Below are 23,055 nucleotides of genomic sequence, written 5' to 3'. Positions count from 1 at the left end.
GCTGTTCAGCTGGGTGAAGAAAGGCTCCAGGGAGATTTTAGAGCAACTTTCCACTACTTAAAAGAGAGGGCTTGAGAGGGACTTTTTACAAGAGCATATAGTGATAGGGAAAGGGGGAATGGATGTGAGCTGAAGGAGAGCAGATTTAGGTTGGGTGTAAGGAAGAAGATCTTTACTGTGAGGGTGGTGAGGCACTGGAACATGTTGCCCACAGAAGCTGTGGACCCCCATCCTGGCAGTGTTCAGGGCAAGGTTGAATGAAGATCAGAGCAACCTGTCAAGGGAAAGGTGTCCCTGGATAAAGACACCCACCTGCCCACACCCAGGTTCCCTGACTATGTAGGGGATAGCTGCCAAAGCTGCTCCACAGCCAAAGATTCCTTTCCACCAGTGCCATCATTACAAAAGAGGGAAAATCTGTCCTTAAGCTAAAGGACAGTTTGAGCACTAAGATACAATGGTTACAGAAGGGATATGAACGGCCTGTGTGAGCTACTCCAATGCATATGTTGGAATTCCATAAATGTTTTGACCATCAGGTAACTGAAACTATGGGAACGGTGTCTTGATAGAGAGGTAGAGGAAACATACAGCAGTAATAGTGTGATGTGTTTATCAATGTGATGTATTTGCTACATATACCATGAAATTGCATAAAAACCCGGTAGCATCACCTAGTCCACATTTCTACACCTGCTGAGTAAAGTGTTTTTTAATAACCTACACAAGTCACATTTTTACCAGGTTTTGGAGGATCCTGTTTTTTCAGAGTTGCTTTTTTCATGTTTTTCTTTTTTTTTCTTGTCACTTCAGGATAAATGACATGATTCCACAGAGTCTACTTAATAACTAAATATAGTAGAAATTAATTGTAAAGCCTATTGTAAAATCTTTTGTGCTGTCAAGTTATGGCAAATGGGGCTCGGTGATATCCAGTTGAATACCAAGTTACTGGGGAGATGTAACAATAATGCTGTTAGAATTGACCTGTGGAAGAAGATGGCAATATATGTGTGATAGACTTTTGTGGGTACATTGAAAGTTCTTACAAAATGTACCTTCCCTGTAGGGTTAGATGGGCAATCCCTATGGATGGAAGAAAGAAATGTGAGAGAAAGTGAAGTATGGCATGTTCTTGCTGCTGTGTAGCCAGGTCATTCTTTCATGGAAGCAGGAGAGCTTCTGTAGCCTGCTGACTGGGAATGGCGTGTGGGTGATGGAGAGGGACACAGGGAGCACAGCAACTCCTTCTGGCCTCAGTCACATGTTGGCTTTGGGATGCAGGGGTTTTTTTGGTAGGGAGAGAAGTTGAACTTTGGTGTAGTTTATGATTTATCTCAAGTAGTCAAACCTCTGGGTATAGGCACTAGATCTCTGATGTACTTTACAAATGCCAAAGGAAAACACCGCGTAAACCATAAGACCACAAATGTAAAGATAACTTGGGCTCTTTCTGTGGCTCAGCTTTAACCAATTCATCTTAATCCATTTTATTTTATTGCACAGAAAAAAGGGAAATGCCTTGTTTATTTGTTTTTTCCAACTTTAAAAAGTGGAAATTCTTGGTGTTTAAAGGAGCTTACTGAGGACACTGAGACTGTGTCAATTCTTTCAGAGTTCCTTTAATGTGTGGTGTTAAACATCATCTATTAGAAAAAAAAAGTCATGTCTCAGCAGTGAAATTGAAATTTGAAGTAAGTTCCACAGAACGTGATTGTAACTTGAAACAAAGAAGCATACAGCATATGTATGAAAATATGTTAGCAAATATGGCTTTAAGGTAAAAATTAAACATATTAATTTAAAAAAAATAATTTTTGCTTATATTTTGTCTCTTGTTACCCTTGGTCACTTGAAGTAACTATAAAATACTGATTTTTTTTTTGTTAGATAGCATCCTCTAGTCAGCTACAGATGTATAAGTAGCTGAATAAAATGTCCTGTTCCTTGTCTGAAAGTAAGCTTGATTTGGACTCTTAGGTAACTTGATTAATGATATATATAGATAATTTATTCTTCCCTTCCCACTAATGCAGAATGTTATTATCTTCAGTCAAAGCAGCAGTGAGAAAAACTACTGTTAAATAGATTTTTGGTTGTGATTTTTTTTTTTTTTTAATTTTCCATCCAAGTAAACAGAGATTACTACTGCTTGGATGTTGTATCTAGTATTTATTATGAATATAGGTATTGAACATCTGGTTTGAAACACGAATAATCCTGCAAAGGTGTTGTCAAACTCCTTTTGGTTTTGTTTTTTTAAAAATAAGCAGAATGAAGAACTGGGATAGCTGAATTGTGACCCACAGAGATAGGTACTGCTGTAAGAAGTGGGAGGGAATAACAGAACCAGCTACTTGACTAACCACTTCCCTTCATTGTTGCTTTTAATATCAGAACAGCCTTGCTAGCTTTCTAAACCACCATAAGATGCATTAGAGATATCATGTACACCCTAACTGGTAAGTTCCTTTCATTTTAGATCTAAATTGAAAGTTGAACTGGAAGCAATCCTCAGTAGCTGAAAACTGAGTAAGATGTATTGCTTTGTATTGTTATATCTTAATCATAAAAAAAAAAAATCTACTGTGTTGTTAAAAGTAAACAAATCTGGACACATACCTGCCTTAGCAACAAACTTCATGCACGATCAGAAGGATATATTTACGTGACAAATTACAAGCTAATTACCAAAATAACAATAACAGTTGAAAAAACACAACAATGCAAATTTGGAAAGTCTGAAAAGGGGATTGATTGATATTTTTTGAATGAGTTGAGAAATGAACATCCATTTCTCTCACAAGTACTATATCTTGTGCTCTGCTGTCCTTCACAAGTTGAAGCCATTTATGTTGCTTGCTATTGCTTCTTGGTGTCTGGAAGATTTGTCTTTGGTGGTTTCTGTTACAGGTCTTGGTAGTAATAATTATTACAATTTAAAGTCCTAAATAATAGGCTAAATAAGCAAATACTTTTTAGTATTGTATAGTTTCAATTTTAAATGCCCCAAATAACCTGAAGTGAGTCTATCTTACAGTGGAGACATGTAGTCAAAGCTAAAATAAGTTTGGTTTATGATTGTTGTGCTGAAAAAACTGTCAGTCAGCCACAGAGTCTGTGTTAAGTTCAAGCCTGTTGTCTTGGCAGCAGTACAGGGGAAGGTTGTAGGCTGTATTTACTGGTCTGAATGGGAATTAGATTGGATTCTTAGTATTCAGCCAAAAGTTGTAATAGGGGTTTTACTTGCTACAGCTACTTCTTTTTGTCTTGCTGATCATGCGCCTGATGTGGTGTGTGATATACCCCAAGACTAAGGAAGGGCACATCAGTTCAGAATCTGTTTTATTGCAGTCATTTAGTGGGATGAGCTAACTTCTGTTGTCAGTATATTTTTTTTTACTTAATAGCTTTGCTTGAAATGTATTAGGAGCTTTTCAATGATGATTTTTCTATCAATAGAAGTCCAAAGCCCAAGGCCAAGCAAGCAAGCAAAAAATCCCCAGTAATGGGTGTTTTTCCTATGGAAGGCATAATTAAAAATTGTCACTATATCTTGGGTTCTTAATTAATATATTTTATTATGTGTTATTTTGTTGCAAGCTGTCTATCCACATTAGCACTCTATAGTTTCTACAGCATGCATTTACAGAGTGTCTGCTATGTATTCTTTACATATTTGGATATTTACTTTACAAAGAGGAAAACATTAGCCAAATGTTTGAGGAGCTTCATGAGGTCAACAAAAAGTAAGGATTTGAAATTAAAGTTTTATTTATAATCTCACACTGAAAAACATTACAAGTAATTCCATTTGAATCTCACAGAAGAAAACATGCTGAACTGTGGATCATTCAGCTGGGAGTGACCTTGTGGCTGCCAGCCACTTGTGCTCTAAGATATGGCTGTGCTGTGATGAAAAGGCTTCCAAATAACTTTAATGCTGATGCCTTTTAAGAGCCATCAAAGAATAATTCTTTTTCTTCTTACAGAACTTACTGGATGTTAAGTCTAACAGTAGAAAAAAATGTTAGAGCAGTAATAGCTGCAGGAAGTGTTGCTTTTTGAGGCCATCCACATCCCTCATCTGAGCAATATGAGCATAATTAGAAAGTAATTTTGTCTTACTAGGTGACAAAACAAGCTTGTTTTGCAGACATCTTAATGCTTGATATTGTCCTCTGCTTCTGTATATCTTTTTTTTTTTTTTTTTACTATTGTTATTCTTTTACCTGGTTCTCTAGCTACAGGAGATCCCCTTGGAGTTTTTCAAATGCTGCCCCCATTCCAGTCATTGACAAATTTCACCCCTTCCTTCAGCCTTCACTGAATTGCAATCCCTGCTGCTGGATCCTCAGCAAATTTACACAGTTCGTACAAGGTCTTGGTGGACCTGTAACAAGATACATTTTAGTGAGGCATTTGGTCAATGCTACTTTAATTTCCAACTGAACAGGAAAATATGTGATCATCCAGCTGTCATTAAAGGAAGCAAGACAATCAGACGAAACCAGTCTTGTCCTTTCCTTACTCCACCTGGACTCTTGAACAATTCTGCAGCTCCCCCGTGTCCTCCCCGAAGGCCAGCAAAGGCAGCTCCACAGTGGGAGCACTACTTACATTCCCTTTCCTCTGCCAGCTGCCATTTTTGGGAATCTAATATGTTTCACACCCTGTCAGACCTGGCAGAAATCACTCCATGAATTCAGAACTTATTGTGATGAGGGCCTAACGGATAAGTTTCATTTCCTTAGGAAACCAGGCTAAAAATATCTCCGTAGCTCTTCTGTGTGCAGAGGAAAATTTTTTGAATGTTAGTACCAAGGGTGTTGCAAAATGAGAGGCAGAAAGTGATTAAAAAAATGACATTTTAGTCAATCAGTGTGAGGAATCTGTGGTTGAATTTTTAAGGTATTGGGTTGTCAATTCTTTTTCCTTTTCTCTCTAGCACTCAAATATGCTTAGTGCTATTCCTGAAACCATCTATTTTTGGTCTTAGAAGAAGCCATCATGTAATTATATGTGTTACCAGAGCCTAACCTCAGGGATCCAAATTCTGTCCAGTGTTTCAAATCAACATTCCCAATCCAGTGTTTAATCTCAAAGCAGTTGTTCTTTTATTTATTCCAAAATATGTGGTGTTAAGTGTCATAACAGGTATAGACTTGTTGTTTATATTATTAACTGTTCAACTGGCTATCAGTGAAATTAATGAACTTAATTGGATCCAGAATACTGGGGTAGAGGAATCCTTTCAATTTAAGAACCCCCCTTTTTTGAGATCTGTTTTCAAGTATACTTTCTCTTAGAGAGTTTTCCTCCTTTAGTTCAATTTTTTTCCTCTTGCAGTTAGTTGTAAGTTAAAGGATGTGCCAGCAAATGTAAAATAATTCCAGAGAAACTTTCCCCATGTCATTTCTGTGCTATGTGGTGTTAATTTTATGGAAAAGGTTGCTGCACATCCCCCTTCCCAGATATATTTTTCTAGTTAAAACAGTACTGTTTCTGTATCCAAAACATGGGCAAAATGAATAATGTTACAAATAAGTCAGGTCAGCCCCTAAAATCCAGCTTCTGACTAGAAAATACATAGTGCTCAATGAAGTTTTCAGCTACATTAAATATTGTGTGAGTCACCATACTTAGTATATGGTGAAGTATAGATATGCTGAATATTTTAGATAATATTTTTAAAACCTGATCCCATAATACTTCTATAGGAAAGAGATGGTCATAAGGAGGAATGGTTGAGGGAGTCTTTGATATTGCATTATCTGTGTAGTTGTTTCTGGAGGCATGTGGAAGACATGAAGCTGTCTCAGATTTCACAGTTTATAGGAGAAGATAATTAGCAGCTCCATTGGAATGTGTCTGTGGCAGTTGCACATTCCTTTGTTTCGTATGTCTGTAACCTCCCTGCCCATCATAGGTACTTGCAAGGTCCAGCCTGCATTTGTCATCTTCTGCAGTTACTGTGAAGAGCAAAGGACATGTGGGCAATGATTAGAGCTCGAAATCATTTCCATGGTGCCTTCCCACCTTCGGTGTCTGAGTGCTTATAGGAAATGAAACTTCAGCTGAGTTTAGAGGAATGGTGGGGTTTGGTGGTTCCCAGCACTTCTTTTTTAGTCCAAAGCAATGATTATGGTTACGAAGCTGAAAATAGACAGATTTGAAGAGCTTGTAGCTTATAGGAAGTAGTAGCATTTTAAAGCTTCTCTGAACCTTCTAAGTTACCTCCTCTGTATCTCAGGTAATAGCAGCATCATTTTGACAGTGTAGGTTTCAAGAGTTAATGGAGAATTTTGAATAATACAATTCACTGAATAGTCTGATTATTTTTTTTAATCTAATTGTCTACCCAGTGTTGGTGGAAGATGAAATGGAAGAGAATTGTTTTGAATTCTGTAGGATTCCTGTATAATCCTGAAATTGTCAAATAACAACTTGAGAATGTTTTAATAGAGGATGGAAAACCTTTGCCCTCTTTGATTTTCTGTTTAAAATAGCACCTATTGTGTCATAAATATTAGTAAGTAATTTTATTTTTAATCCTCATTTCTTCATCAAATAATCTTGTATGAAGCATGATTATTGCATGTCAGTGTTTGAAAGCAGAGAAGGCAGAGAGTGTACAACTCTGTAAGAAAGCTTAAAAAGCTGTATATTTGCAGCTGATTTGATGCACTGTTAAAATGAAATAGCAGATGCTGCCAATTATCATCACTCTGATGGCTCTTTAGTGTTGTTACATTTTTCAAATTATTCTCAGCTCGCTAATTTGGTACTCTTTACCAAGGCTGTTACTAGAGCTCTTATTTCATTATTTATAATTACTTTTGGCTTTGTAAATGAAAACAATCCTGCTGGTGATTCTGTAATTTATAATCTGAGTAATTGTAGATTTTTATTAATTTCTTACTATTTGCCAAATCTTTGTTGTGCAAAAAACTGTTATTGCTGCCATTTATTTATGAAATGGTTTTATGTCTTGGGAGATTTTCCTTCTTTCACCTAGGATCCATTTGCAAATTATATGCATTTTTTAAAAAATAAGACAAAAACTTGCAGGAATTAATATATTGCTTCCATACAGAAGAAAATACTGAATAAAATTTGGGAGTAAACAGTACAATTAATGGAAAAATCATGAACGGCATTATTAATTTCATCTTAGGTATTATGATTCCAGTTTCTTATCTGTCTTTATAGGGATAGGGGTGAAGAAAAGAGGTCCTCAAGAAAACTATCTTAGGCAGATGAACAGAGTATTTAGGAATAAACAAAACACTGAATTTTAAAAGTGTGAGGTCATAAAAATGTTTGGGAGATCACAACCATTTTTTACTCTTTACAGATTTCTGTTTGTAGATATTCTAGCAAGATTGTTAGCTGAGTCTAACATGATGATTTGAAAGGATGAACTTTTATATCAAAACGTATAGCAAAGTGGGAGTAAAGTTTTGAAGTTATGCCAGGAGAATCTTTGACTGACAGATGAAGATTTTTTTTCTTATGAATTTTTTCCCTGTTGTAGTGTTTTCCCAGACTGTGAAGAAGATTTTAGACTGTGTGAACCAGATTTATCCTTTCATGTACTCACTCAGAATTGCTGCATTTAGAAATGCTACAGACAGTTGAATGCTGTTTAATAATAAATTGGCAAATGTTCTAAAGAATAGAATCTTTTCTCAGGCATGTATTTTTCTGAAAAGGCCATACAATAGTTCCTTAATGAATATTTATGGTTTATAACCAAAACCTTCTCTCTCTAATGTCACGCATGTCTACTAAGAATACTTAGTGTGAAGATTGAATTAGGAGAGCTGCTTTATTTTCCATGAAGGTATGGCAAAGCTTGGAGTATGTCTGCTGATGACTGTTCTCCCTTCAGTTATTTGCCAATTAACTTAGGTTATTTTTCTTGCTTGAACACATACTTGTAGACCAGAACAAATGGAAGACTACATACTATTTTACAAAACCACATTTGGTGCCTTGAATTAACTCAAAATAAGCTAACTTGAGGGGGAAATAAGGAATCATTCCAGACTTTGACTTGGGCTTAAAAATAACATTTTTATGTTATTGCTGTGTGATTCAGACACATAGCCTATAGTCATGTATAGACTGCAGGTTATGTATGTGAAGAATATAAAGCAAACCTTCATTTGGACAATAATGTTGAATTGTGTGTGTAGGTAGGATGCTTTTCTTTTTGAAGAAACCTCTTCCTTCAAGTGCTCTCCACTGCAATAGTCTGCTCCTTCTGCAAGATAGCATTTTAGACTCTGTCTTTAGTTTTACGTGACTCTGTGAGGATCTTGCTTATCTGCTCTCTGATTTGTTAGTAATCACATTAACAGAGACACGGGACATATGCATGAAAGTGTGGTATTCTATTGCATTTTCCAGAAGACACATCTTATTTGACAACCTATTTTTTTTGTCCAGAATTTTTCTTTATTCTCGGAAACAAAAAAAAAAAACCAAAACCCTGAAACCCTGAATAATAGACCTAGCTTTCCAAATTACAGACCAAGAAAATCCCTCCAAAACCATGAACAGAGTAAAGAATATCTTTCATTTATGTGAAGCTCTTGCTGAAGCACAGTTTGCAGGAGTTTGGTTGTAGCACATTGCTAAATTACTTTTTTTGTGGTAATGGTGCCAACTCCTCTCAGGCCTTCTAAATCTCACCTGTTTTAGGAGATGCTTTGGCCCTATTTTTAATACCAAAATGTAATCATACACTCCCCAGGAAGTTACCCACTTCTTTCCATTCATCCTGCTTTAGTAAGTCATCCTTTTGCATATTTTGTCTGTTTTCCAATTTGATTCTGCTTCCAATCATCATTCCCCATTCAGCAAGATTTATAATCCTAATTCTCATTTTATAGCTCTAACATCAGTAAGTCAATATGTCCTTTTCGGACAGATGCTTCTTTACTGTTTCCATGCTGCAAACAGCTGGTAGATGATTCTTGCTGCATCCTGAGATTACAGAAAGCTATGCTGGTACTATGCCTAAGCTAATTGAGCCTATTTCTTAGCAGCATGAGTTCTGTGGTGTCCTAATTGCAGTTAAAACACTATCTGTTAGCCCAGGAGGCACACAGAGATTTATTGCATATGTCTTCAGAGAGGTTAATGGTATTCCCATTTAAATCCATGGCAACTCTCTTCTGTACCCATCCACATATATTCTTTGATTCTGAATTTTGAAAGAAGACATGAAGATAATAATGGATAATCATTAGTTAGGCTCTGGAAAATGGAAATCTGGGAATTTGCAGAGTTATGTGCAGTCCAGGACAGTGTATAACTGGTGTTTGCTGGAACCTGAGTCAGAATTGTCTGTTCTGAAGTTTGGCAGCAAAGCAATTTCTCCTTTTGTTTTGCTAATTCCTTCACTGTCCTTCCCCAGGATGCCTCATTCTCCATCAAATGTATTCAAAGGTGTAATATACCTGTTGTAAATAAAACCAGAAAAAACAAACAAACCTTATTTTGTCTTATTAATGTTCTTCTAAAAAAACAACAAAATCTGAAGTCTAAATATGCCTGACCATTTGGAACTGGGGATGTTTTGATTTCTGGGAAAAAAAAAATTAAACAAGTCAATCTTTTTGAAATTAAACAACTACATATGCAAATAAAGGCATTTTTTTCTAATTAAAATACATTTGGTTATTGCAGACTGAATTAAACTGACAGTGAAAGAACAGCCTCAGGTGTATGACTGTGCATTTTAAAGTGCTACATTTAATGTTTATGCAGAAGGTTTTTATATTTTAGAAAGTGATTAGCACCTTGGCTGTACAGCTTTCAGGAGATTTTTCTTTTTTTTTTTTTTTTAACACTGCATAAGATTTCAAGATTTGCTTTCAACATTTGACCTACTTAGGAAAAAAGTTCTGATTAGCACCATGTAATATACTCCCTCAGTTTTGGAAGTGCCTTTGGGTAATGTATTGTAGAGAAAAGTAATCTCATCTAGTAAATGGACCCTATCACGTTTTAAGATATAGAATTTTTTTCTCCCATCTATTCCCTAGGCCTAATTTAGTCCTCAGATGCAGCTCTGTTTAATGAATCCACGTTCAACTCTTGTGCTTTACTGATAGCTTAATTCTGTTTGCATACAAATTCTTCAGTGGCTGATTAAAAAGAATCCCTCTCTTTGAAGTCAGGTGGCACAAGAAGAGCCTAAAAAAGTTTATTATAAAATTAGACTTCTGGATATTCTTTATTTTCTGAGTTCTGTAAAGCACTTTGTAGTTAAGCAGGGCCTAAACAACTGTGCCCCCAAAAGGCAAAGGTGACCCATGACTGTGGGTTATGATCCTAGTTAGGGAAAACCTGTGGGCACACAGAACATACATTGGCTGTAGCCGTCCATCTAGACTGAAGCTGGGAGCAGGATAGTTTGGAAAGGACTCCACACTTCCCATTTTTCTTTTACCTACTTCCTGTAATGTGGAGCATTTGTTAATAAGGTAGCATTCATCTGAGAATTGTTGAGGGAGTTCCTAAATTTTTCTGATTCCATCTATTCAATAGCTGCTTCCCTGGAAATAAAATTCAGCGCCATTACATTTCTTTCCTTGAATTCCAGGACTGACAAAAGGAGTAACTAATGACTTTAAAGAAAAAAAAATCTGGAAAAAAGGTATCTTTCTGCACTGCTTTGCTGCTTCAGCTGGGAATAACAAATGGACATTGGTGGGTGAGAATCTGACTATTGTCACCAGAATTTGCCTGAGATGAGACTAGATAAATTCCCATTAATGAGTAGATCATGTAAAGAGTAATAAAATTTTATGTAATAAATACTTGATGTTGCCTTTTGTAATTAAAGGTAACCTTTGTGGCTTTAGTGGCCTATGAAACTACAAAAGTGCAAACTAATTTTTAATGGTGTGGGGTTCCACCCAAACCCTTTCTGAATTCAGGTGCCAGATGTGCTTTTAACAATGTGGTGTAGGTGTAGCAAAGGATGAATGTGCTTAATACCAAAGCCAGAGTGAAGACTTGGCAAAACTGAGTGAGGCAAAGTTGATGATGTAAAATAAAAAGCTGCCCCTTCAGTCCTTGGTCTATTTAAAGCAATGGTTCCCAGTTTTCCCTGAATAATGAGCACCATTTTGGAATTAATAACACTTTGTGGGCAGCCCTGTGTTGTTCTCTGTGTTAAGTTGGTGGGCATCCCTGGGCACCTGCTGGTCTTGAGTTTGTGTCCTGCCAGCTGAAGTCTGTTTTCTCTGCAGCATCAGCTTAATTATATTTTCTGTGTGGTGCCTACAAACAGTTTTGTTTTTTCATAATTATTTTAATAATAATAACTTTTAAATGAGACATTAATTCTAATTTTTAACACTAAAAAGTATTTTCAGTGTTGCATACAGTTGATGCTTTTTATCATTGGGTCAGAAAATTGTAGGTTGATTTATTTGTATTTTTGGTCTAGCTGTTTATGTGTGGTAAAGGAATACCTCCAAAAGTTTCTAGCTCACATTCCTAATGCAATGTTTCTAAGAGTACCATCTTTCAGATTTTTAAAACTGGTTGATAGCAATTATACGTCGATATATTTCACAATTTTCCCTTAAAGTTGCTTCTTGCACCACTGTGATCAGTCAGATGGCAGATGTTTGGAATGCTTATTACTGCTCCTTAGCAGAGATGTCTTAGTCACAGAGAAGGAGTAGAAGCCTGCACAGAAGGGTTTTTATTTTTGGTTTGCTGTCTTTCTCCTTTATTCCCTTCATGTATTAAGGTGGATAAGGAATGCAGTACTGGATTACAGTTATTCATACACCTTGATAAATGACATCTGTGTTTAAAAGATATTTCTCTGCACTGTATTTTTCTGCTCTGAATCCCAGATCAATATTACAAATTTGGTCATTTTAATCATAAATAAAGGAACACTCAAAAGAGTGTTCCTTTATTTATGATTAAAATGACCAATTCTCTAAAGGTCCTATGGGGCCTGTCTATCATTTCCCTTTGATCATATTACCATATTTAAAAATGCCACTTTGGTCAACACTACTTACAGTTTCTTCCTCAGTTTAATTGCATTTGATGGGAATTGATGTTGTAAGTGGCTGCCATTTGTTCCTAAACCTGACAGTAAGCAACAAAAGTCTTACCTGGTTTGGAGAAGTTAATGAGCACAGTATCAAAGCACTTGAAATAGTATTACTTGCTTGATGTTTCTATTACAGAAATATTCTGAGCAATGTCACTATTTCCTGGATTTTCCTGACATTGACTATTTGTCAAAGTAGTTTGTCATTTAATAAAACTGCATTTTCCTTAATAGAATAAATAAGCCCCTGCCAACAGCTTGGAATGCATGAACTGGTGTTCAAGTCTTGAAGTACATCTGAAGGCCTATCTAATTAACTCTGTTCTCTTGTAAAATTAAGTTCAGCAATAAATGTCTAAACATTAGGCTTTATCAGAAAATTTTTGTTTTCATGTGTTAGCTACAGGTTCTTCTAAATATAGATCCTTGCAGCTGTTGCAGGGATGTGAGAATAAAAGGTAAAGACATTCCATAATTATTTGTGGTAATGTAATTCCAGTATTCAAGTTTGTAATTTCATAAAGCAATTTGCACAACTGAAAAAAGAGTTGAAATATTGTAAGAATCATCTGAACTCTGCCCAAACCACAGATGTTTTTATCTATTCGGGTTTTATAATACAAGATAATGAAAGTGGTGGAAGAAGGTGACAGAATTGGAATTTACTCAAATATTCTTTATACTGATTGTATTAAATTTGTCCATCTCTGGATTCAGTGTGTGTGAACAGTCATTTTTACTTTACAGTACCTCACAATACAGCTGGTCTGCCTTTTTTTAATAGCTTTTTTTTCTTTTTGGCTATAATTTCTTTTGAATTTAGGTTTATGAAGGAAATGTTAGATTGATACCAAATTAATTGTTTCAAGTAATATACTATAAATAACAAGATAGATTGTTACAATAACATGTTCCTGATATATTTTGTAAGCTAATTTAAGACACAGATATTTTTCAAAAATAGAGACCTAAACTTTTATGGAGGGCTTTTCAATATCTTACTAAAACTGAAATGCACTAACTAGGAAATTTTAAATGCTTACCTATGGCAACCTATGTTGAAATTTGTCTGTTGTATTCTGCTACCATTTAAAAATTTGTGGAATGTTTACAGAATTATTTGTTACACATTTTGTTTTGTGTGTCAGCACTATCATGAGTAGAGAAAAGGATGAAATAGTATTTTATGTAGAACTATGTACTTTTAAAGTATGTATTTGTGTAATAATTGTAGCGTTTCTCTAGTTACCTATTTTCTTCAGGTGTCACACATCAAGTTACAAGTTCTGTCTCAACACAGGTACCATACTGGTGGCTGTGGGGCTTTTTATCAAAAGCAGTGATCTGCTTATGTTCCCACATTGAAAAATGAGATTTGAAGTTTTCAGTTTAAGTGCATTTAAGTGTATGTTTAAAGTATTTTGTATGCTTAATTTCCACATCAGCATAGTAGTGTAGTTGTATAAATGCATAACACAGAAAGAAATGTTACTTTAGAAGTAGGTATGCAATTAATTCATTATAGATGCAAATTATGATCACATTAATTTTTTGTGGCTTACTGACACAGTAGCAGTTTCTAAATCAAGTGTCTGTATTTCAGTTGCTTTGTTGACATTACAGGTGCCTAGAAAGCATTGATAGTGGTAAATAAAAATTATATAATTATGAAGAATTTATGATTGAGGATGTCTTTTCAAGTCATGGACTCTCACAGTGAGAAGAAACAAACATGCTTTGGTAGTATCCTATAATAGAAGAATGCTACACAGACTTCCACAACAATTAGATCTCCTGAACAAAGCAATCAGGTGCTGGCTTGAATGGTGGGTTCTTGTCACAGTGTTTTCATCTGGATTGCATGAGAATCCCCAAACCATATTCTGCTGAATTCTTGCAACCCAGCTGACTCATGCTCTTGTGTGATCTCCCTGGCACGTGTGTGGTCATTGCTAGAGAGTATCTTAAACTATGTACAAATAACCTCCTAAGTAATTTTAACTTCAGAAAATATTGTTTGTGACCATTTCTACATGTAGAGCAACAGGTTACTGTCTACTTGCAAGTGTCTTATCTGTGTGCAGTTTGGTTTATTCTGCTGCAGAAATTGCCTGAGCATCTCTCTGAAATGGCCAAAGACTCCATTCAGAATGATAATCAGCATGCTGAAACAGATGAGTTTATCAAGACACAGCAGGATATACCTGGGGGAATCACTGGAATAATCAAAATTCCCAGGTGGGAAGCTCCTTTGGCAATTAGTCAAGATACATATTTGCAGATAGAGTTGTAACTAGGTCCTTTTATTTCATCTCTGTAGAGAGCTCCCTCAGGAGTTTCTGCACCATCCAGGGAATTAAGGACTTACATGCACTGGATGTGCACACAGGCACAGCCCTGTTACCAAGCTGTGCAAAAGTTAGAATAGATACGGGCCTGGAGAGGAGAGGCATCAAGAAGTGCTGCTTGATTTCTCAAGGATCTCCCCATACAAGCTCCATCTTGATGTGTAGACAGTCAAAGAAAACTGCTGGGAGCCCTGCATGGATAAACAAAGAGGTCCTGTCAGAAATCTGACGTTAAAGGGAAGCATAAGGTAAGACTAAACAGCGACAGGTGATTCTAGAGGAAAAGGGAGATACAAGTTTTACAAAGCCAAAGTTCATTTGGAGTTTAATCTGGCAAGGGATGTTAAGAACAAGAGCAGCGAGAAGTGCTTCCAGAGGTTTATTAGCCACAAAAGGGGTACTACTGAAAATGTCAGCCCACTTCTGGCTGGCACAGGGGATTTGGTGACAGGGAACATGGAGCATGCTGAGGTGTTCAATGTCCTCTCCATCCTGTTGCTTTTGCTGACCTTCAGGAGTAAGGTGCATGGGACCTGTCTGGGTTACAGAAGACTGATCCTCAATAGAAGAAGCTTGAGGAACAGAAACTGGATGTACTGAAGTCCGTGGGAGGTGGCGGGGTGCACCCATGAGTGTTCGGGGAGCTGGCCAACGTCTTTGTGAAGGCCACTCTTCATTATTCTTGAAAGGGTGTGGTATTTGGGAGAAAGGAAATGTCATTCCTGCCTTCATGGTGGGAAAGAGAAGAATTCAGGGAACTACAGTCTTGTCATCTTCAACTTGATTCCTATGAGAGTGAGGGACCAAACAACAGAGGAAATCACTTCCAGACATACGAGGGAAAAGAAGGTAGTTGGAATAGTCAGTGTGGCTTAGAAAGGAGAATTCATGCTTCACCAATCTCATAGCCTTCTGTAGGGAAGAGGGGTGGGTGTTGTATATTCTATACTGCAGAAAGCTTTGTCACAGTCTCCTATAACATTCCCATGGATGAAATATGGGTACATCAGGGAGGTGGACTAAAAACAGGCTGAGTTGCCAGCCTCAAAGGCTTTGTGAACTGCAGCTCCTAGTGCAGCTGGAAGCCAGTAACTAATAGAACTCCCCAGTGGCTGATAACTGGTGTCAGAACTGTTTAGCAGCTTCATGAAGGCCTTTGGCAGGCTGGAGAGATGTAACAACGTGAATCTCATGCAAGACTTTGCATTTCTCTTGGTTGAATATCAGCCTTGGGAGGAATAACCACACACACCAATTCTGAGAGGGGGCCAATTGGCTGGAAAGCAGCTTTGCAGAAAAGGAGATCTTGGTGGAAAAGTTGGAAGAGGAGCCAGAAAGTGTGCCATTGCAGCAAGGGAGATTAGCAGCTCTTAGGCTGCACTAGGCAGTCTGCTGCTCAGATGTCCCCCTTTTGAGAACAGTTCAATACATAGTATTTTAAAAAAATATTTAAATATCTCTATAAGGTGGGCTTTTTCTTAATATAGCTGAAAAATGAACATGATTGTCTGTATTTTGTTTTAGTCCCGTTAGATGATTTTTTAAAAATGAAATACAGTTATAAGCAGCTTTTCCAAGAGCTTAAAAATCTGACTGGTTTCAGGGAAATGGAGCTTTTTGATTCAGTCAGTTATACGTCCCTTTCCTCTTCTTCCCTCAAATATTATTTGCAGTAATTAATGCATAAGAATGAATAAGTTTAACAGAAAAATATGTTTGTTGTGATTTGCAAAAACAGATTAGCCTTTTTGCATTTCTTCAAAGTCTGCTGTATTAGATAAGTTATGTGTCAGTAGCAAGAATCCTTGTCATTTTTGGTACTGTTATAGTGAAATACTGGGAAAAGGCAAATCTGAATGACAGCTTCCATAGCTTGAAAGTCAAAGCCTGTTTCCATGGACCTTACATTGTGTGGTACAGATTCTGTCTTCCTACAGTCACTGAAAATGAAGGCATTTTGGGGCATGTACAAGCTGCAGTTCTCAGAGTACCTGTTTGGCATGAATAACCTCAGCATTATTTTGTCTTTCTTAATTGCCATCCTTTCCCCACACCCCCTGAATGTGAAAGAAAACCCACTAATCCAGTCCCCTGGCACAGAGATTGTGTGGAATAGTGCATGTGGAAACATGCACCATTAGATGTATTTCTGGAAAAGGGTAATGTGTAAGTTGTATCATCCAGGAGCTTTTTTTGATAGTGCAATTAAAGAGAGAATTTCTTCTCAGTAGTGTTTCTCAAAGCCAAACCTGAGATTCCAACCTTTTTTTCTTGACAGATTTTTCTTTACCCTTCAGGTACTTTCACAGATGCTTGTTAGAGACTCTGAGTATGTAACTATAGCAGTAAAAATACAGGGAAAGTTAAAAAAAAAATGTTTCTAAAAGGAGAAAAAAGATTATATGGGAAATCATACTGTATGAAATGGCCCTCTGCATGGAAGTTCAGGGAATGACATTCACATCTACCCTGCCCGTCTTGACACATGGAAGAAGCTTTTGTAAAGTTCAAACTTAAAGAGATGTCTGAGGATTTCTTTGTCTTCAACAAAGCAAAAAAGTAGTTCTTCAATGCCATTTCACTCTCCAGTTTAGTTCTGAGATGAATTCAAATGAGGTATAGATGTTTCAAGATCTGAAACAAGACTTCTGTACAATTCTAAGATCTATGAAATAAACCGAGGAAATTTCTCTTTCTTGGAAAGGCTCTTTGAGGTCCATTTAAATAGTATGCAATAACTCCCGACCCTGCAGTCTTACACAGGAGTGAAAAAGTTCTTCAGGATCCCAGATCCACACAGAACTTGCTTTAGGCATGCTGGACAGTCTCTGTATTTTTTGTTTGGTTGGTTTTTTGTTTGTGTCTTTTGTTTGTTTTTGTTTTTTCCTTGTTTGGGTTTTTTGTGTTGTTGTTTTTGGTTGGTTGGTGGTTTGTTGTTTATTTTTTTTTTTTAATTGGACTGTATTTTCAATCTCAGGAATAGCTTGGTATTTGGAGAAACAATAACTTCAGCTGAGTAAAAATTTAGTGAAAAGATTAGCAGGTAAAGACATGGTCTGTTATCTAGACATGCTAACATAGCATCCATAGGGAGCTGAGGCAACACCATGTGGATTATTAAGATTGTTAGCTTTGGAAGGTGGTGGAGACACCGGCTAGACACAGATATTAGCAGAGGATAGCATCGTGGGGAAACTGGGGTTAGTGGAACCTACCTGCAAAAGGGAGAAAACTGCTCTGCACAGGAAGATGGTCGCTCCTCTCCATAGTGTAGAGGATTCTCTCATATTGAAGGAATGTTGAAAAAGTAAAATGTGTTTTAAAGTGATTTTCTTCAACATTTTAGGGAGCTTATGAAGAAGTGAATAATTTTGTTTTCAAAGGAGGATGTAGGTAATGTCTGATAAATTGCTTTTAGAACCTTAATCAGTGAAAAAGGGGAAAAAAGTATAAAAGTTTTTTGTTAAATGAGTAACATTCATCCCTTCTATCAGGATCCTAAGAAGCATAGAAGCACTTAATTAAATTTTTTCTATAATCCACATAAGAACAGCAACCAAATTAATATGTCAAAGGCAACCTTAATCCAAAGTTTTGTTATTTCAAAATGCTGAATTTTGTAGCCTTAATATTCTTTAAGAGCTTTATGTTTGTAAAATATGTATATCAAAGTCTGAAAGTAGAGTCATGAAACAGTGGTGTAATTCTGATTTTTGCTTTTTCCTAATGGATAGTTGTTGAAAATCTTAATGTTTTTTATTTTATTTATTTATATTTATTTTATTAATTTTTTTTTTTATGTTTGGTTTTCTGGGAATTTTGTTTCTTTTGGTTTTGGTCATGGGGTTTTCTCTGGGATGTGTGAGTGTTTTCTGTTGTTGTTGTCAGGTAGGTTTTCTGTTTGTTTTGTTTGTATTCTTTTCCTCAGGAGGTGTAAATGAAGGGAGGAAATCTGTCTAGAGATATATATAGCTTCCATGAGGCACTATTGTAATTTTCATTATCTAAGTTATATATGGTAAACCAGCTTTAGGCACAAAATGGGAACTCAATTTTAACTGTCTATAGAGTTTGCTACCTGCATTTATACATTTTGCTACTTACATTAGTCTTTTGCTCAAACACTTCTATCATGAATATAGCTAAATCCTTCAAACTCTTCTGAAAACATTTTATCTCTTTGACAGCATATTCTAAGGAGCTCAGGGAGTTGGGTTTGATTTTAACATCATTTTTGCAATTAAATATTTTGACAAATTACTACCAGCTTTATTCTGCTGACAATATTTTGACAGACAGGAGAAAATGCTTCAATTTTTAGAAAAGTATTCTAAGGTAATAAAAGAATTGGAAAGACTTAGAGGTGCCATCTTTGAAAACACTGCATTTAGACTTCCCTAATGCTGGAATGAACTGGAACTAAATTCAATATGCTCATTGTTTTGTAGACATATATCATTTACTCAGATTAATTTAAAACAGAGAAGGAAAGTAATTTAAAACTTTGATCTATGTGAACAACCTAGAAAAATCTGAAAGGTTGATTTTGGAGATTCCTCTGAGTAAAAAAACTTACGATTTTTTCATTTTTCTTGACTGATACCTAGAAATGTGTACAACATACAATACATATACAATATAGCCTTGTGACAAGTGTAAGGAAAAAATGTCCTGTGGGATGCATAAACTTTTATTTGCCTTAGCATTGCTAGAAGCAAAGCCCACTGTGTTTGTGACATTTTGTTAGTAGCTTTGAGCATCAGATATTTTTTTCTCAGGTGCTAGGTATATTAAACAATGTAGTGAAAATTAGGTCAAAAGAGGCAAGAAGCTGATGCTTAATTGTGGAGCTCCTGTTGCTGACAGAATGGGCTTCCTGCTTGTGAAAGGTAGATGGTATAAGACTCTGCTAAATAAATACCTCTATCTAAAGATCACATTGTTGTCTCATTAGTGCTTCACAGCTTCCTTTGCAAGGTGCTAAAATAAGCCTTTTAAAATGGCCAGTTTCACCTGGCGGCTGCTGAAAAGAAAAAAATCTCTCCTAAGCAGTATTGCTACAGAAGTTAATGAATTAAAGTGTCTTTCCCCCCACCCCTGCCCCTAAGAATCAATATTACTCTATTTAATTTTAATTTCGTTCAGAATCCAAATTGGTGTATTTCCATATGGTTACTAGGATTACAGTTTCACTGTCTTGATGAACAATGTAGTAGATGAAGTGGATTAACCAGTCTTTTATAGGGCATTTTCTTCTTTGTGTTAGGAGTGCAAAGCTAAGTCTGATATTATTGTAAAAGACTCCTGAGACATTTGGGTTCTCACCTTACCACTTCCTCAATAGTTTTCAGCAAGGAAGATACCTTTGTAACATCTGGTTTATAAGCTGTATTCTTCTTTCCTGGGCTAAAAATCTGTTTTACACTCACACACACACACAAAAGAAAAAAAAAAGGCAATATGATTAAGCAGATTGCTTTTCTCTTAATACAAGAGAAAACCATTTCCCTCATTTCCCTCCCTCTTTGATCACTTTCTGTATCTTTAGACAGAATTAGGTATTTTCTTAATTTAACAAGTGGTTGAGACCTGCGGTAAAAAGTTGTAAGGAACCAGCCAAACCTAAAATAGGTCTGTACCAGCTCCTTAATCTGTAACAGAACTGTTTCCCACTACTTTTCTTCCAATGCTTTTTTGTAGTATTTTGTTTCAAAGCCACACATGGGTGTCTGAAGTAGAGTCATTCGGTATTGTCCTGGTTCAGATGAGAGTATTTAGCTACTTCATAATGGGCAAACTCTGGTTCCTGTAATACTTAGGAAATGAAGACAGCATTTATGCTTTTGAAACATGGTTTCTTCTGAAGCTGTGCCTGTGCTGAGTGGCTGTTTCCTTCCAGGCAGCTTTCCAAGCACTCTCTGGGCTCTCGCTGGTCTGTGAACATGCCACGTAGTAGCAGCAACTCATACTTGATGCAGTATTCACAAATGTTCTGTTAAATCCATGGATTGCATGAAGAAAAGGGTTAGCTAAGTCCCAGGAAAAGGGATATGATTGGCAAAGTCCAGAGAAAGAGAAATTTTTGAAGGGCAGATAAGAAAGTTGGGAAGAAGATGGAGCTGGGCCTTGGCATGGCTGAGTGCCAGCCTCTGTGTGCATGAGGAGACCAGGGAGTGAACAACAGGAACACCTGACCTCCTATAACTTACTTTTCTGTAGGAAGAATGAGAAAATCAGTCTAAAGAATGAGAAAAGCAGTCTTTTTTCATCCTGCTCACTTGGGTTTTGTTTGTCCTGAGAGAGCAGTGCCCTGCTCTGGTGCCATCCTTTGGCTGCAGTGGTGTTGTTGTGCGCTAGGATGTGGTTCAGCCTGACTAAAGGTGTTGGATCCTTGCCCAGTCCTCTTGGGTCTCCCTTATCTGATCTGACAGAAATTCTCTTCAGCTGGCTGTCCTTCTGCTCTAGGGTGTGCTGTCCTCACACCCTTCTTGGCTATGGACAAGGAGAGTCTCCAGTGTAGCTCTGTTCCCTCAGTGCTGCTGTACATTGAAAGGACTGGAGTCATTCCAGCATGCTGCTGTGTGCGGGATCAAGGTGTGCTAACTATCAAAAAAAAACCCAAACCAAAGCCAGATTTTTTTTGTGTTTTATTTTTATGGTAGTGGACTTAAATGGGGAAAGCAGAGGAAAGAGAAAGTTTATAATTTTGTAAGTTTTGAGACTTTTCTTGCTACTTGAGCTGATCATTCTTACCACACAAAAAAATGGAATGCTGCTTCTGAAGTAGCAATGGCATAAAGTAAATGCCCTTATCTGTGTCTTCTAACCTGGAAATATAAGCCTGTTTTCTAAAAGATCAGGCTGAAAATGGTATTTAGTTACAGAACATTCTGGACAAATGCCAAAAATAATAATTGAATGACAGAAATTCTGAGGAAACTGTCACAAAAATACTGGCCCATATTTTATGTATGACTGGAGGAGACATGTATTAAGGAATGAATGAAAGTGTTTTGAGTCTTTTAGATACACACATTTGTGGAAATAAAATAATTTAAGTTCATTAAACTTTTATTCTTTTCAAACTAAGAACCCAAGAAAGTGAATTTACCAGCAAACCCCCTTGACCTATGACTAAAAAAAACCCACAACAACCACCAGAGTTTTTTAATTGGAAATTTGTTAGTACAACAAGAAAATGCTGAATGTATTATTTTGAGTTCTGAAGCTCCTTTTATGTAGGTTTTAGCAAAAAGTAGGATATATATGTAAACACTTCGATTTCCAAGGGTATTAGCCTAGTTTTTAAAGAGGAATTTAACATTTCCAGCTGGTAAGATTAGTGTGTGTGCATATTTACACCTTCTCAGAGGCTATGATTTGTCTTCAAGTTTTGGGTTGAGAAGAGCATTTAGCTCTTATGATTTCATATAGTGTCTTTAAGAATTGCAACACACTTACTTGGTTTTAATTACCAAAGTGATCATTAAACAAAGAGATGCTTTCTTGCCAACAGTAAGATTAAAAAAATCCCAAAAAACCTGAAGTTAGACTCAGCACCTGAAGAGCTGGGACAGTAATATTTCTTCAGCCACTATTCTGCCTGATTCTAGGCTACTATGACTAAACAAACATGCAGGTAGTGGTGTTTGTATTTCAACTGCACCTAAATGTTTCAGGATGTGGTGTTAGGTGAACACAGGAATGAGGTTTCCAAACAGTGAGCTCTTTAAGCACTTCTGACTGCACAGATCTGTAAGGGTTGGGCGGAATTGCCATGTTGTCAATGTCCCTATTTTGTCTAAACATTTGTCTAAACATTGCTTTAGTGTGAGAAAAGGATTCTGAAAGTGGCATAAGTATACTGCTTCTCTTCAATAAACATATTTGATGTATTTATTGCATTTATATGCCATATAATTAGTTGGTATGTCTACTACTTTCCCATTTATGCTAGATATATGATCGAATACTAAAGGGAAAACAATTCATACTTTCCATCATATATATATCTGTATATATATATGTGCGTATATATATATGTACACACTTCTCACTTATGTTGCAGAAAGTATCTGGAAGAAACTAAGAGTTTCTATTATTGCTACATACTAGGAATTTTAAGTATGCAAACTGGAACGGTGCTAGGAGCAGCAGATCTCAGCAGTGCTGGCAGTTTTCTTCAACAGAGAACACGAGAAGGAAGAGTCGTGTTCTCTTTGGGATGTTTGCTCTAGACTAGATGTAAGAAATCACAGAACCAAACAGAAATCCCAATGCTTTGTATCCCCATCTCTTACTACCTTCAAGCCAGGGCAAGGCTGCTGTATTTGGTGCTGTGTAATGACACAGTGTGAAAGTCTTGGGGCTATGGCACTCTTCCTTAGGCCTAGGAATAGTAGCACAGGTGTTGTTGTGTGAGATACATTAGCCCATGTATATCCTTAAGCAAGTTAATAACTCAGTAGATCTTAATGAGATTCAAAGACAAATCTATTCTCTTTTGGTCTTCCATTTGAAATTGGAGTATCTGGTGATCATGATGGTATAACAAAGGTGTAAAAAAAAAATTGGATCTTGCATAGCAAGAGAGTAAAAGTACATACTTTG

General features: G+C 36.6%; 1 protein-coding gene across 2 annotated transcripts in view; it reads left to right on the top strand.

The window, feature by feature from the left end:
- Positions 1–23,055, top strand: part of HDAC9 (histone deacetylase 9) — a 458,209-nt gene that overhangs the window by 64,184 nt on the left and 370,970 nt on the right. The window lies entirely within an intron of this gene.

Source organism: Lonchura striata, chromosome 1 (genome assembly GCF_046129695.1).
Source record: "Lonchura striata isolate bLonStr1 chromosome 1, bLonStr1.mat, whole genome shotgun sequence".
NCBI lineage: Eukaryota > Metazoa > Chordata > Aves > Passeriformes > Estrildidae > Lonchura > Lonchura striata.
This window is presented reverse-complemented; position numbering and strand designations above follow the sequence as displayed.